The sequence below is a fragment of the Rhamphochromis longiceps genome, linkage group LG7 (assembly GCF_057381845.1).
Source record: "Rhamphochromis longiceps isolate RC_006_pf linkage group LG7, R_longiceps_female_GT1.1, whole genome shotgun sequence".
NCBI lineage: Eukaryota > Metazoa > Chordata > Actinopteri > Cichliformes > Cichlidae > Rhamphochromis > Rhamphochromis longiceps.
Genome location: NC_140563.1, coordinates 6,806,891 through 6,822,181, shown reverse-complemented (window position 1 = coordinate 6,822,181; position 15,291 = coordinate 6,806,891). Strand labels below are relative to the sequence as shown.

Below are 15,291 nucleotides of genomic sequence, written 5' to 3'. Positions count from 1 at the left end.
TAAAAGCCAGCTGCAGATCACTCTTGAGGTCCACCAGTGTGCTTCTGTTTCTCACTTGTTTTTGATGCTGTTCCTATTGTTTTCCTTGTTCAATAATATATGGCACATATGCTTGCTACTGAGACTAATGTTTTTGGTATGGGATTTGTGCTGGATTAAGCTTCAAAAGAATGGCTGATAGTCTGTTGTTCGGAGCTGGCATGCTCCGTTCCCCACAGGGCTGCTGGTTTAGAGCAGTTTGGATTTGTAAGAAGAAAATAGAACCAATATTATGCAATCTTGTTTTCTTTTTTTTTCCAGCCATAATATGTAGAGTATATGCAGTCGGATGAATACTGGCTGATGGGTAAAGAGTAAAAAGTAAGAATAACAACCCATGCTTGACAATTGCAATATTGAGCTATGCTGCCACAATGATTCATGTATTCAGCTCAGGCCGAAAGTATTGTTTAACAAGACCTAACCTATATCCTTTTATATTGAATTGTGAGTAAATAAATCAAATTCTGTTCACTTTTTTAAGTGATCCTGTTTTGATGAAAGGACTGTATCAATTGAACTATGTTTGCTCTGATTTTGATGACGCATATAATTTCATTAATCATGGGTGAATGCTTTTCTAATATCTTAATCAGCGGCAATTACCAGCCTTTCATCATCACCTTACTGCTTCGAGAATCACAAGTGGCATCAAGGGTTGTGCACATTGGCTCATCATCACATGCTCTCTCAAGGGTACGCCACTTGTCCGGCATCTCAGAGGCCCTGATTGCATACAAACAAGTGATTCCGTAATCTAAATGTGTGTGCAAAGCTCCTTCTTATCTCAACATGCCTATGGGTAACAGAGTAGCGTGATTGCAGTAAATAGAAACCGCCCACCACCAATACTCAAATCCTGTAGGACACAGGCCGCCGGTGTATGGTGAACTTGATTCTCAGACTGCTTAGTACTTCACAATTACAAGAATGTGTTATTATAGTTGATATAGTAAGAGGTTAGAGAAGACTGAACAAGCGGCAGGGATCCGTAGTTGACATCAAGTTCCTTGAAAATGAACCACATGGCTTCTTTATGAACCTGATAAGATGCAAAGGGAGGCTTGTTTTTTTTTTTTTTTGTTTCATCCCGAGACGGTGTCAAGGCAAAGCAGTAATTTATGCTGTAAACAGAGCTGCAAATCTCTTACAGAGAAGCCTGTGGATTCACACAGGAAAGTGACAATTTATCTTTTACAACAGACAACGATGCAGATTTTGCTGCATTTAGTGATTATGTTTTAAGTGGTGAATAGCCTTAGTTACGCTTAGATCTGTTTTTTCATGAACTGTGATATGTGCTTACAGTATTGTTATAGCATAAACAACCTTGACAGTTCAGCATTACAATTCAGAAAGCAACAAACAACTAAGAAATACAAGAAAATATGATCACTTCATCCCACTAGAAGAACTTCAGTCCACCTTGACATTGAATTTACAAGTCTCTAAAATTCTACCGGCGAGATGGACAACTAGTCTTCTAAAACAATATTCCATAAGTTGGTGTTTAGATAACCGCCTAATGTGTCATAGGAATGTTTCATCATGTTTCCCTAGAGTACTACTCGACCGATAGCTTAACTTAAGACAGCTACTAGATTGTCTCAATGGTTTATGTTTTTCCTTTAATTTGTCATCTATATGTATAGCATAAACAGCTAAATGGATGTTTCCACTGTGCATCTGGACAGAACAATTCAGCATAAGCTTTAAGATCCAAAGTAATAAGTTATGCTGATATCCAAACATACTAAATCATGTCACTGTTGACAGCCTGGATGATTACTCTCACAGCAGGGAACTGTAGCCTAGCAACAAAATTACAAGAAGATGATTTAGAAGAAGTCTGACCACCCAACGGTTAGCCAGTCAGTGTTGTTAGCATAATGCATGAAACTCTGCAGGCAGGCTACAAACATGACAAAAAACCTAGATTTTCTTTTTTAATACAATTATAATAATAATTAAAATATTCCAGAATTACAGAGAACATCTAAATTATATTAAATATTACAAACCTTACCCAGTAAATATCAAAATGATTACATTTCACTGAACATATTACACAGTTATGCAGTGTCATGTCAGAAACAAAGAGTAAGACTCAACAGATGTCTGTCAACAGCCAGAAAGGTTTACATGAACATTAGAAACTTGTATTACTTACCAGTGTGTTTTAGATCAAAGTCCTGGGCACCCCGCAATGCACAAAATTGAGCAACACTGGAACTGTGAAGCCAATAGTGGAGCTGTTTGTTGTCTTTTGTGTGACCAAACTTTGACAAAAAATGAAAAATAAAATATAGGTATAGAAAAAATAAGTGAAAAAAGAAAGGCTAAGGCCTATTTGGAGCAGAACCTGTTATATATTTAATGACTGATATCCCTTGACTTTTTTCCATTGGACGAGACACAGTGATATGATAAACTCAAGACAGATCGCAGAGGATTGGTCAGGAGATTTATATATCTTCAGTCTTCTGCTGGTACTAATGTCTGACCAGTAAATAGGCAGGCACTAATTCTCATTTAAGCCATGCTTTCTGTTGGTATGAATATTCCTTGAAATCAAACCAAAGGCAAGAAGTAAATGGACTGAAGAGTGTCAGAAGGAAAAGAGAACTCATATGCTGCAAGGCAAAGCTCGAGAAGCCAATATAGTAATCCAGAAATCATACTGGTGGTGGCATTAGAGAGGTGTTGTGCTCCCAGTGTGTAATCCCTGTGTCTCCGCCTCTTTGTGTCCACCTTGTCTCCAGCTGTGATAGAGGCACTGAGTGATAGAGCAGTTCTGAGTGCTGCTGCCGCCGCTGCTGCTCCTGCGTCCTTCCTTCTACACCAGCAGTCTCTGCTCAAATAAATGCCTGGTCTGTCACAGTTCTTTGCTGCAATGCATTAGATTCATGCACTCCCTCCCTCTTTCTGCCCTCTTCCCTCCTCGCTCACTCTTGTTCGTTCACTTGCCTCAGTCACACGTGAGGAGACACAGTGAGAGTCTGGAATACAAATAAGATGTCTTTCTTAAAGACGTGATTGTGCTTCTTCAATTTGATGACTTTTTTTAAAGTCACAGTGAATGAGTGTGGTGAATAAAGTAGAAGTGATCTTGAGATGGCAAGATTCAGATTTTCAGTGGACTGGGCTGTTACCGAGCGTTGTTTTTATCCTGGTCCACGTTTTGTTTTTGTTGGGTTTTTTGCTTGGTCTTGCATAAATCTTGCAGGTTACCGATCATAAACTGGTATCATCCATTTCAGTTAAAAATAAATGTTAGTTGAAACTGCATTATTTGCACTGCTAGAAAAGACCTTTACAAATGTGTTACAATAAGCTGAACAAAGCTGCAAGAGCATGAAATCAGCCAAATCTAGCCATTCATTTTTAGAAGATTCTTACTGTGACTTATGAAACAGAAAGAATAGATACGTTTAAAAGTAATCACATTATTTTGATGTGTTTATGAACCTGATAATAAGTTTATTGTATAACTCATTCCTAGAGCATTAGACACTGCTGTTTTGTCAAAGCTCCTTGTAGTCGTAGTTATATCTTACATCAGTGCTGTAACACATGGGGTTATGGTACCGCCTTATTGGTGCAGAACTTATTGAATATACTTTCTACTCATGAAAATTTGCCTGAGATCTGATTCTATTAAATGGCATCATCTTTAGATTTCTGATTTGTTTCGAGAAATTTCTTGTTGTGAAAGAGGGTAAAAATATCCTCAGTGGCAGTTCCAGGGTTTTTGGAATCTAGGCAGTTCTGGTGTTAAATACTCTGGTCTTTTCTCATTTTCCCAGGGAAGGGGAGTAAATCTCACAATGTAAACTGAATTAATAAATAGCTCAGCTAATAACAGTCTAAAACAGGGATGTGCCATGAACAGCCCAGTGTGAAATGGGCCAGAGTAAAGCCAAAGTACAATAAAATAATAGGAAAATAAGAATTTAAAACCTCCAAACCTCCACATCAACGGTGTCAAGGTCGAAAGGGTCAGCAGCTTCAAGTTCCTTGGAGTCAACATCACTGAGGACTTCTCCTGGACCCTTCACACAGACACTGCTATCAGGAAAGCTCGCCAGCGGCTTTACTTCCTGAGGAGGCTGAGGAAGTTTAGCATGAATGCCAACATCACTTCAAATTTTTACAGGTGTGCAAATGAGAGCTTGCTGACGAGCTGCATCACAGTTTGGTACGGAAGCTGCTCTGCCAGCAGCCGAAATCACTACAGAGGGTGGTGAAGGCAGCAGAGCACATCACTGGCACGGGGCTTCCTGCCATTCAGGACATTTATCTCCAGCGATGCCTCCGTAAAGCACACAGCATCATCAAGGACCACAGCCACCCAGCACATCAGCTGTTCTCCTTGTTACTATCTGGCAGACGTTACAGGAGCCTGTCTGCTCGGACTACAAGACTCAAAAACAGTTTTTATCACCAAGCCATACGACACCTCAACCACAACACTTAAACACACACAACACAGCACACAGAAGCTACCCTGCAGCTTCACAAGTACTCTGTTGAATCTGCACTGGTCACTCCACTTTATTGTCATTGATATTTATATTTAAAAGTGCAATACTGTAATTTTCTGCTGCTCATTCCTGTGCAATATCCCATCTGCCCTCCCGTCATATTTCTTTTCAAGATTTTCTTATTTAATCACTAGTGTACATATATTCATATATTTAGTCATCTTTTCTCTTTTACCATGTCTCTCTAATATTTTGCGCCTTACTATTTTTCTATTTTCTTTATTATTTTCTTTTCTTTTATTATATTTTCTCCTACTGTATCATGCTGCTGAGTGACTGCTGCTCGTCAAACACATTTCTTGCATATGACTTGCATATGACAAATAAAACTGAAAACTGAAACAAATAAATTTCCAGCTGATGAAAAGCCTAAGAAAAATGAGTGCAATTTTAACTTTGAATATATACTGGTTGAAACTGATTGACATACTACAGATTGATAGAGCTTAAGAAATTTAAAATCATGTTTTAAAAATGTAAAACCTTTTCTCATTTCCATTATAAATGAGAGATGCTATAAACATGCCTGTGTGCATGTTTAAAAACAACTAAGGTGATTTCCTGATGTAATCACAGCATAGTCCAGCCTACTTCCCCAGTTTCCCACACGTAACAGCCACAGAACCATTAACTGACACATATAATTTAACTGATGTGTCATGTTACACATTTGGGACTTTTGTGTGTATGATTCTTCCTTATAATGTCTGTGCCTTTAAAAACACATTAAATAAGATATTCTAGTTTTCCGTGACACAAAGTAGCTGATTGTCCATCATCATTACTAAAACAAGCAGCTTCAGAAACCAGAGTCAAATCCCAAAGCATGTTAACCACGTGTGCTTTGGAGCAGCAGTAGGAGAATTAAAGGGAGCATTTTCCTTTGGACAGCCAAGCTAAACAAAACACAAGTTAATCATTCAATTAAAGTCACTGTTCATTGACACAGGTGGGAGGAAGACAGCTGTGTACAGCCGCCACCCTCATGCTGCACCATCATTAAGCTCTTGTTTTAAGCACAGCTCTGCAAACGCTAGCCTCCAACCTCATCACTCTATTTTTGGATCGCTTCGATAGTCCCATGCTGACCAGTGTTCAATTTTGTGTTAAACTAAACTACTAAACCTTCACGATGATAATCTGTTTAAGAGCTGAGGAGTTAAAAACAGAAAATAATAGTCTTAAACAGGGGTGATTTTAGCCCATTTTTGGGGTTGCTGAATGAATCAAAGCACCCCCAAAGATTTCTTACTTTTTTTCACAATATTTGCTGTTTGTGGGATACACTACTAAAATATAAAAAGCATACAGTACTTAATTAAGATGGAACATTTTAACAACAAAAGTATAGATAACCCCTCCCCCCTCCCAAAGTGGTTCGTTCCAGCTCGCCTCTCCCCTGCTCTGGCTCTAGCGCCGTTGCTGCCAGAGCGATGGTGGCTGAGACACAGTGGAGCAGAGGTGTAAGTGCCGGGCTTAAAACAGGACATGTTAGCTGCATTTAACCTTCAGTTACTCTTTATATAGATAGATAGGAGTCAGGCCATGTTTCTTTTTAGATGAAAAACATTACACCAGGTAACCTGCTATACTGAAAAAGTGTTTCCGACTGCTACCCTTCAATCCGTCCTGCTCTGTAGTAACATCAGCGACATTTGAACGTCCTGTTGCTCCCATTTAAATGCATATAGCCTATTTAAAATCTAAAACTTAACATTGTCCGTAGCCTGCTGTTGTTACCACCGTCCTGTTTGAAATGTAATGAGAGAAACTGGTTATTTTGTCCTATGTGTATGTGCCGATATTGAACCCAAGGTACTAACTAGCTAACTGGCTGGATGCCCATTAACCTTATAACTCCTGTTGTGTGCGTGTGTGTGTACGGAGAGACAGCCAGATTCATAATGGATATGAGGAAGTTTTTTCAAAAAAAGGAGCCACATTCAGGTAAAAGTGTAAGATCAAATGATCCATCAATAAAGGATAATGTTGGATCAGTGTTTCAATATATATATCCTTTATTAGATGTACATGTGGTTTGGTTATTTGCCTTTGGGTTGAAAGTACACTGAGAGAGGACTTTTTTTATTAGTGATCGTAATAGTATTTTTTAATCTAATTGAATACAATCTATTTGTGTATGATTGTCGGTCCAAAGAAAGAAAGAGGAAAGAGGGGAACATGAGGAGAAAGTACAAGGTCAGGAAGAACCAGGTAAGAAAACAGACAGGGAGTACTAACAGGCAAAACAGAAACTGTTAAACTGGCAAAGAAAAAAAAACCCAATTAATTTTACTCATACAATCTGGAAGTTGAAACTCAAGAGTGAGGCTGGTGCCATTCCAGATATGTTAACATTGTACAATCTTCTGGATAATCAGATCTTTCCCAAACTGAAAACTATTATTCAGGTTGCCCTGACAAACCCAGTTAGCAGCTGTAGCTGTGAGAGGTCTTTTAGTGTCTTGAGTCAGCTCCATACCTGGCTGAGAAGGACCATGGGTCAAAGCAGACTCCAGCACCTGGCTGTGATGTCAGTTGAGAAAGAGATGCTTGAGAGACTTGACCACCAAAATGTGATAGACAGATTTGCCAACCTCAAGGTGAGGCGACATAGGATAAAAGAAAAGAAAAAATCTGCAAAGCCATAGTAGTATCTGCAGTAAAGATCTTTTCATACATTGTATACATTGTACCATAGGCCACGGTGTCTCAGTTTTCTAACATTTCAAGGACTCTTCTATTTTTGGAGTGTATTTTTTATGTATCTGTATTGTATTATATATACACTTTAAAAGTGAATCTCTGTCCAAAAAATGCACTGAGTTTACTTTTTACTCATTGTGAGCATCATTCATTATTCTCCCCCCATAATTAAGGTTAGGATATGTATTTTTTTTTAAAATTCCAATCCATTCTTCTTTGGCAGTAGTAGTCTTTAGCAGCGTTTAAATAACCTTTATCTGGTTTTGTTACAGACTTTTCAAAAAAGTGTTTTGCTTTTCTTTTACAAATGTGGGGATTAAATTGTGTTAAAATGTACAAAACAGTGATGTCATGTTTTGTGACGAGGACCCAGGCACAGAGAGACTTGATGAATTTAAGAATCTTATGATTTAATAAAGAAATTTGCAGACTTGCACAGAGATGGTAAAATTATGATGACTGCACAGCAAATCCAGCATGTCCAAATTAACACTGTCGGATTTGATTTCAACACTATTAAAGTGTCTATATGGGTCCACACCAGAGAGTGTTAATTTAACTCTTTTTGGAGAGTTGGTACGTTAACTCTGATTTAGTGTTAAACACCAAATCTGTCTGGAGTTGATAATTTAACACTTGGTGTTAAGAGTTTATATATTAACTCTCAAAGAGTATTTTAGTTTAACTACGTAAGAGTTATCTTCTAATTTATTCTAAAAAGCGGGAATTTTACTGTTCTGAACTTCTAGAAATTTATTTTGGAAATAAACATTTACTAAAAAGATGCAATGGTTTTTGAAAAACATTTATTCTGAACTGTGCACCACAATTTCAAAACATTTTCTGAAAGATGTAACAGTATACATGTTCTCACTTTCATTAGAATTTTGTTTATCAAAAGGTCTGACATAGGTGAGCTGGTAAATGCAAATAACAGCATTCTCATCACTTATTTCTTCAATACAATATGCATGTCCTTCATTCATCCCTTTGTGGAACTTCAACGCACTTCTGCTCTCCCCCATATTCCATCTTCACAAGCATATCCTGTGCGGAGATTGAATAAAAATTAGCTGACACTAATTAATGGCACAAATAATCCAGTAAACAATTGCAGCACAGTAAAAAAAAAAGGAATCCTCTTTGAGCCATTACTTGTGTAAAGTATTTTCCCAAAAGACAAGGACACAGGCAACAGGTAATACTGAACTAAATGTAAAACCTCAACCTTTTTCATTTTTACCTAAACCGTGTGCACAAAACTCTGGAGGGATCTATGCTAACGTAGAACCCAGTCAGGACGTCTGCTACTGCTGTTTGCTCGCTTTTTTTATGGGCGATCGTTTTCAGGCTTCAAGTAGCACCATTATACCAACATTTCACATTCTAGACATTGTTTTAGGTGTATTTGACCAAAAGTTTGACTGAAAATTCACATGCAAGCTTTTTTTCAAGGCTGTGGTATTTGCCCGCAAACAATACCTTTCAGCTAGCTAAAACAGAATATTATGCTATCAGCGAGCAACATGGCTAATGCCTTCCACACAGCTTTGTCTCAACTCCAAAGAGCCACAGAAGTAAAAGCTAATAATAATTTAAACAATCTTTGAAAAAATGACTTACCAAGCATGGCAAACAACTCAAATATGTAGAGCAAAATGTTCTGAAACGGCTTCACTTCAGCTTCGATTGGAGCCTATGGTGCTGGGGGCGGAGTCTGTGAATTTACTCTATTGGTGTCATAGCCCCTGTAGGAGTTCAGAGTTAAGAGGTCAAGAGTAAATGTTTCCATTGTAACACCTCCAGATTTGACATAGAAACACTCATTTTTAACACTCGATTTTAACTACTATCATTTTACACCTCAGAGTTACATTAAAAGAATGTGACTCTGCTTAGAGTAAAATTACTATTAACTATTAAAACACCAAAAAATTTAACACTTTTGAATTTGCTGTGTGGTAATGGAGATGAAGACAACAGAGGATGAGGACAGGGAGGAACAGGGGTTTAAATGCACCAAAGAGACAGTCAGAGGGAACACGGGACAACGGGAGACATTTAAGGATGCAGGGACTGACAGAGACAGGGAAGAACTCTCATCGTGATGAGTAAAGTTTACCTTGCCTGGATGGGCAGCTCTCTGGGTGCTCAGCACCCCCAAAGCTCTGATCCTAGAATCGCCCCTGGTCTTAAATGGAAGAGTCTGCCTGGAGGTGACACATCAAGTCTGTAGCGACAACAACTTGAACCTCATCATGCACTTAATCCAAACAACTGAAAAACAAACATTTTTTGGCAATGTGAACTGCATAGCCACCAACCCTACGTGCCATATTTGCATTCATTTGACATTTGCATCCCTTCCTGGAGAGTAAAATCACATTGAAAGTTGCTGTTCTGACACAGCATGCATTGAAAGTTTCACAAGTCAAGCGGTTAGAATGAGACTTTCAGGGAGAGATCTGAAAGTAGCAAGCCTTGGAAGCACCACAGTACCAAACAAGGAGACCTTGAAAGAGTTCAGGTATAACTTTTGGGAGATATCACTGGTACTCATATGAGTACCTTTCCAAACTGCGAACAGAGAGAGAAAGACAAACATAATATTACTGATCGGACGAACAAATGGCTTTATGGTGCTGAATTAAGCTGCAATTGTACAATTTACCGGAGAAGCTGGAACAAATTCAATTAAATGTTTTGTATTTTTCAAAACATGAAATGTGTTGTTTGATTTTCCAAAAAGTATTTATAACAGTGTACTGGACATTTTTGATTAGACATCTGAATCCTCTTTTTTAAACATAATAAACACTACAAAGGGGAATGAGCTAAAACAGACCATACAATAGATTCATAAAAGACATTCTGCAGCCCATTCACTACTAAATAAAGTTTCTTAGATGATGCAATTTAGTTATCTATTATTTTTTACTTTTTTTAGATGTCTTTCTCTCAGTACAGACACAAACATAAGTCAAACCCAGACACCTGTCACTCGCAGCTTTAAGAGACAACTCTATTTTTAATTCATCATTTTTCTGTTCTCAAAGGATTTTACAAACAGCCTGTGAGGCACGCTGCAGTTGCAAGTGTTATTTCTCAATGTGCTACCATCAGAACTATTGTTAAAACCTCTTTGTTGGCAGAATAGATGTTTTTTTTTTGTCTTTTATAAATTTGCTCTGTGTGGTAATTACTTATTAGTAGGACACATATGTTTCCCTTAAGTGGTTTATACATCATTCCCCCCCATTTTCTAAATTAATTACATCAGAGGTTCAAAGAAACGGTGGAAATGCAAATGTGGCCCACTAACACCACTGCTGCAGGAGTGAGAGAATTCAGGTCAGAGAAGAGCAATAGTTCTTTAGGCACAACGCAGGACCCAGAGTCTCTCTGCGAGTAGTACAACTTAAGAAAAAAGCTTATACAGAGCCAGATGTTTTTAGCTCATTATCACAAAATTGTTACGGCCATTTTGCAATCTAGGCAAAATGCCCTCATTACTTCACATTTTTAATGGTCAGTACCAGGGCTCGTGTCTAAAATGGAGTTTTAGAACTTTGTGTTTCTTTAGTGAGTTATAAGCTAAGTAGTTTCAGTTGTTTGACAGTTATTATAATCAAATTAAGCAACACGAATAAATTCACTGTGTAGTAGAAATACTGTTTCTAGGATCATTTCATTAGTTTTTACAGGGAGTGCAGAATTATTAGGCAAATGAGTATTTTGTCCACATCATCCTCTTCATGCATGTTGTCTTACTCCAAGCTGTATAGGCTCGAAAGCCTACTACCAATTAAGCATATTAGGTGATGTGCATCTCTGTAATGAGAAGGGGTGTGGTCTAATGACATCAACACCCTATATCAGGTGTGCATAATTATTAGGCAACGTCCTTTCCTTTGGCAAAACGGGTCAAAAGAAGGACTTGACAGGCTCAGAAAAGTCAAAAATAGTGAGATATCTTGCAGAGGGATGCAGCAGTCTCAAAATTGCAAAGCTTCTGAAGCGTGATCATCGAACAATCAAGCGTTTCATTCAAAATAGTCAACAGGGTCGCAAGAAGCATGTGGAAAAACCAAGGCGCAAAATAACTGCCCATGAACTGAGAAAAGTCAAGCGTGCAGCTGCCAAGATGCCACTTGCCACCAGTTTGGCCATATTTCAGAGCAGCAACATCACTGGAGTGCCCAAAAGCACAAGGTGTGCAATACTCAGAGACATGGCCAAGGTAAGAAAGGCTGAAAGACGACCACCACTGAACAAGACACACAAGCTGAAACGTCAAGACTGGGCCAAGAAATATCTCAAGACTGGTTTTTCTAAGGTTTTATGGACTGATGAAATGAGAGTGAGTCTTGATGGGCCAGATGGATGGGCCCGTGGCTGGATTGGTAAAGGGCAGAGAGCTCCAGTCCGACTCAGACGCCAGCAAGGTGGAGGTGGAGTACTGGCTTGGGCTGGTATCATCAAAGATGAGCTTGTGGGGCCTTTTCGGGTTGAGGATAGAGTCAAGCTCAACTCCCAGTCCTACTGCCAGTTTCTGGAAGACACCTTCTTCAAGCAGTGGTACAGGAAGAAGTCTGCATCCTTCAAGAAAAACATGATTTTCATGCAGGACAATGCTCCATCACACGCGTCCAAGTACTCCACAGCGTGGCTGGCAAGAAAGGGTATAAAAGAAGAAAAACTAATGACATGGCCTCCTTGTTCACCTGATCGGAACCCCATTGAGAACCTGTGGTCCATCATCAAATGTGAGATTTACAAGGAGGGAAAACAGTACACCTCTCTGAACAGTGTCTGGGAGGCTGTGGTTGCCCTTTAAGGAAACACAAGTTTCACAAGCTGAATTGAAACTTGATTAAGAATAAATAAAAGGGAATAGTATTAGATGAAGGGGTCATCAAAAAACAAACATAAGAAAACCAATTTTGGCTGAATTATTTATTCAGTTGACGTGTGAGTGAAGCATACATTTATCTGCACAATAGTACACGCAGTAAGTGTTCCCATACATTAAACTAAGATGTCTGTAAAGGTTCTCAGTCATCCAGGTCATCGTAGTCAAAGGAGCTTGCAAAGAAAAGCGTCTGGACTTCTTTAAGCTGCTTGAAGACGTTTCACCTCTCATCCGAGAAGCTTCTTCAGTTCTAAGGTCAAAAGGTGGGGAGTCCCAGATTTAAACCTAGTGGGAGTATCCCCCCAAAGAGGGACAAAAGGACCCCCTGATGATCCTCTAATTGCCTGAGCCAAGGTGTGAAACTGGGTGTGGGTCCCAATCAGCCAGGGTTTCGGGTGAGCTCATTGTGAAACCTGGCCCCACCTTATCATGCGAATTCCTGAGGTCAGATGGCCCAGGATGTGAGTGGGTGTTAAGGCGTCTGGGGAGGGAACTCAAAACTGAATTATAGATGGCGGACAGTTGGTGTCGTAAACCACCGCCTCTGTTCAAAGATTGTTGCTCACAGTGGACATAGATGGCTTCTTTCACTCCTCTTTCAAACCATCTGTCCTCTCTGTCTAAAATGTGAACATTGGCATCCTCAAAAGAGTGTCCTTTATCCTTAAGATGCAGATGGACTGCTGAGTCACAAAGTGTGAAATGAACAGGCTTTTAATTATATGTAAGAGAGTAAAAAGCAGCTCTTCGGAGGACATTTGTGCAAAGGTAACTGCAAGTAGTGCTATATTAATATGATAATAAAATTATATTATCATGTGGGAATTAAAGATTAAAAAAAATTTTTTGTGGTTGTAATGTCTTACCAAGGGGAAAAAAACACACCTCAAAATAATTTCAAGAACCTCAAAAATAATTTCTATTGTGAACTCCAGTGGATTTTTCTTGTGCAAATCCTGTGATCAGCTATCCGGTCCTGCTGCGTCTGATGTGTATTGCTCTTTGTGGATTCAACAAGATATATGCCCATGTTTCACAAACTGTCTTGGCTGATTTCCTTTCCTTAAACTGCCAGTTTACTGTTTATACCGTCCCTGTGCTAGACAGTATAAAGTTTGTATAAACGTTGAATTTGGGGGGGGGGTTATCAAGATCTCTGTCTAAGTTGATAAATTTAGACATGCAAATATTTTCTTGGTAATACCTGAAATGAGTAAAGAAAATCAACACCCTATTTATGCAAGATAATACATAATTTTATGAGGAGGGGGGGGGGGGGGGGGGGGTAGATTGGTTGGCTCCCCTAACCCCCCAGGAAATTACACCCCTGGAGCTGACGTTGCTGTTGTGCAGCATCAACAGCAATTAACTCACAGGTGAAATGATAATGGAACAAAAAATATCCTTAAGTTCTTTGGAAACTTTATTTCCCTGTGTGCAGCCAACTCACTTGGTCAGTAGTGTGATGAGAGGCACGATCTGATATCGTGGTGTTGGTGTTGTTCCCAGATCATCATACTAAATGTTGTTCCAGGATCAACATTGCAAGTGACCAATCAGAATGTTGTGACGTCATACTTTTACTACTTCGGGAAAAACCGCCGTAAAACAAAAAACTGTACTCAAGCTGCGAGAAACAGCCTCTGTCCGCTGACCCTAACCCTAACCCTGACCCAAACCCTAACCCTTTAATAAACGGTAAGCAGAACTGATATTGTCCTTGCAACATTGGAATTGCATAAATGCACGAATGGCTTGGCGCGCAAAAGAATAATGTCAGAACAATGTGATTGGTCACTTGCAATGTTGAACCTGGAACAACATTTTCATGATGATCTGGGAACAACACCAACACCACGATATCAGATCATCCGATGAGCACACCTCCCTTTACTGTGAAACTGTGCCCCCTTGTGGTGACAACTAAAATATTGAGTCTCAGTTAAACAACAATAACAATAATGCAGTCCGACACATTTCACAACTTGAGTACACAAACTGAATATCTCAACAGTTGCATTTGAACTTACCTGCCACATAAAAACGTCTTACACCCTTAAAGCTCGCTCCTCTTCTGTAGAGTTAGCTAGATGCAGACGTACCGCCACCACAACCGATGGACATCTGCACCAATAACCCTATTCTGGCTTGTTCCGGTCCACTTTAACCCTGTGTGTAGAGCTATAAATAATATTTAAATTTATGTTTTGACCTTTTTCATCATCTTTGCTATTTGCTCTAGGTCCATATGATTGTCTAATACTGGATGTTTTACTGTTCCCTCCATTTAGTTTGGCAATTGAAGGCACATAATGACGTAAAATAAAAACTTCACTCACATGTCTTAAACGTAAAGTAATGAGCCTCACCAAGTATATGTGGGGAGCTAGAAGGAAGACCAAGCTCAAGTGATAAGTATGTAACGTCAACATATCCAGGTATGCGCAGTGTTGGGGAGTAACGGCATACATGTACCGCCGTTACGTATTTAAAATACAAAATATGAGTAACTGTATTCCGTTACAGTTACCGTTTAAAAAGGTGGTATTCAGAATACAGTTACTTTGTTGAAATAAATGGATTACACTGCGGTACTTTCCTGTTTCATTTTGTCGCGGGTCAGGACTGTTTGGGTTTTGTTTGACAGCTATGTTCTGCTGTTCCAGGCGGCAGCGTTACGGTTAGGGATGACATAAACGGTAGTAACCAGTAGTGATGGGTCGTTCGCGAACGAAATGGCTCTTAGAGCCGGCTCATTGACGTGAACGACACGAGCCGGCTCCTTATCGCGAGCCGTCACGTGGGGTTTTTTTTCTTTTCTTTCTCTCAGCCTCTCTCTCACACTTTTTTTCTGCTTCACTCCGCACGCGAGCCTTGTGCTTTATGCTGGGCAGAGGGGGGAGGGGCGGTAAATACACTCAGTAGCACAGCAACAGACCCAGAGGAAGAGAGAGAGAAAGAGAGCCAGGGACAACAACATCACATTAGAAAGGTATAGTAATCATCCACAACTATTTTCGGTTGCAGATGTTAAAGGATTCAGAAAGTTTATTCATGCAGGCCCATATGACAGAGAATATGCATCTTCTT

General features: G+C 39.4%; 1 long non-coding RNA gene across 1 annotated transcript; it reads right to left on the bottom strand.

Moving 5' to 3' along the window:
- Positions 1-8,078: 8,078 nt before the first annotated feature.
- Positions 8,079-9,088, bottom strand: LOC146664632 (uncharacterized). Its single transcript, XR_014912364.1, has 2 exons — positions 8,913-9,088; positions 8,079-8,336 (listed from the first exon to the last, which is right to left on the bottom strand). It is a non-coding gene; the product is annotated as an uncharacterized LOC146664632 (long non-coding RNA).
- Positions 9,089-15,291: the final 6,203 nt, after the last annotated feature.